The following is a 2,500-nucleotide window of genomic DNA, read 5'->3' on the forward strand; positions in this document are numbered from 1 at the left end:
CAAATATGTGTAATACATATATGTATATAAACATAAATATATACATATACAACTGCCGCGATGGTCTAATGGACAGAGAGCACTGGACTCCGACCCTCATGGTCCCGAGTTCAATTCCCCGCCGCGGCAATTGTAAAAACTGCCTGCGCTCCGACACCTGGCCCGAGCCTAATCTCACGCCGGAAAAATGCCATCGCCTTGAGAAACTCAAAACGTAGGTGTCGTAAGGGAAGTCGCCGCCGTGGCATAAGTGGTAGTGCGCTGAACCGCGGTTGATTAGGAAGGGATTCCAATCAGGCATGGGTGAGACTGCCAAAATGACCTCACAAAAATAGATAAATAGATAGATATACATATATACATACATATATATTGTGTATATATACATATATATATGTATACATAGATATACATACATATGTACACATATGCAAATAAGTGTAAGATGTATATATATATATATATATATATATATATATATATATATATATATATATATATATATATATATATGTATATGTACATATGTATAAACAGATATACATGTATACATAGATATATGTATTAACATATATACATACATCATCATCATCAATAACGGTATGCTCATGTTTGAGCAGCCGTGGACCTCTCCACCATCCTTCGCCACTCAACTCGATCTTGCGCTTTTCTTTCCACTTGTACCATCGACAGCCCGCAAATATCTTTTATGTTGTCTTCGGTTTGCCTCTTCCTCTGTTTCCTATCACCATCCCTGTCAGCAAGTCTTTCTCAATACGAATAAACTTTAGTTTCCTTTTGTTCAAGTTGTCCAACAGCCGGTCTTTACAATTTATTTTTCTCAGCACTTCATCATTCGTTTTCCTTTCTGTCCAGTTAATACGTAGTACTCGTCTGTAACACCACAGTTCAAAAAATATACACACACACACACACACACACACACACACACACACACACATAATATATATATATATATATATATATATATATATATATATATATATATATATATTATATATTCCAATCTCTCTCTCTCTCTCTCTCTCTCTCTCTCTCTCTCTCTCTCTCTATATATATATATATATATATATATATATATATATATATATATATATATATATATATTATATATTAATATATATATACATTAATATATATATATATGTGTGTATGTGTGTGTGTGTGTGTTTTCTCTATCATTGTTATTATTATTGTTGCTATTATTATTGTTATGTACCGTTATTTTTATTGTATCTTTATTAGATCATCAACACTGTTATTATTATTATCGTTACTATCAGCATTGTTACTATTAGTATTGTCATAAAATATTGTTAGCATGAGTATCATTGTTATCATTATTATTATCATCAGTATGATTATTATCCTTACTATTATCACCATTACTGTTACTGCTATTAGCACTATTATTAGCATCATTATCATTGTTACTAGCATTGTCATCATAATATACTATTATCAATTCTTATTCCTATCAGCGCTATTTGATTTCTCTTTAATTTCTTACCACCTTTTCCTTTATTTTTCTTTATCTTCACCTTTTCTTCCCTGTCTTATTGAACTGCGTTGATCTATATGTGGTGCTTGCCAAGTACAATAATTAGCGTGTGTGGTTCAGTACCATCAACGCAGATCTCGTTACCATGTTGCAATAACGTCTAGTGGTATTGAATTTCCCTCCGCGCTGAGATTTGGTTTTGCCGGCAATGCTTGTTTTCGTTCTCTGAGGGGTGGTTTGAGCGGTCTTTATTACTTTCGTGGTTTTTCTTTCTGTCTGTCTGTCTGTCTTGATTATATTTTTTTTCTCTTTCTCTCTTCGCTCTTCTCTCTCTCTCTCTCTCTCTCTCTCTCTCTCTCTCTCTCTATATATATATATATATATATATATATATATATATAGAGAGAGAGAGAGAGAGAGAGAGAGAGAGAGATAGACATATATACATAGATAGAGATATATTACTCATCCAGACAGGCTCTCTCTCCCTCTCTCTCTCTCTCTCTCTCTCTCTCTCTCTCTCTCTCTCTCTCTCTCTCTCTCTCTCTCTCTCTCTCTCTCTCTCTTTCGCTTCCTCTCTTTCCCTTCCTCTCTTCCCTCACCCCCTCTCCCTCCCCCTCTCTCCCATCTCCTCTCTCCCTCCCCCTCTCTCCCTCCCCCTCTCCCTCCCTTCCCTTTCTATTCATCCCTCACTGAGTAAAAAAGAAAAATGAGTTTACTCCTCCAGCACTCCTCAGCAGCAACTGTAACCCGAGACCAACAATGGACGCGAAAATCAGAGCTGGTAAACAATCTTAAGACGATTCCCACTGTTTACCTTTTGCGACTGGCCGACCACACTCATAATAAATACTCAAACCAGTGTGGTTTTATCGCGCGACGCATAATGCAGGGAAAAATATATATCTGAAAGCGGAATGCCGGGGTGTTAAGGCGATGATGGTTGTCAGTGTGATTTCGTGCAGTGTAAGACACGCT

Source organism: Penaeus monodon, chromosome 18 (genome assembly GCF_015228065.2).
Source record: "Penaeus monodon isolate SGIC_2016 chromosome 18, NSTDA_Pmon_1, whole genome shotgun sequence".
NCBI lineage: Eukaryota > Metazoa > Arthropoda > Malacostraca > Decapoda > Penaeidae > Penaeus > Penaeus monodon.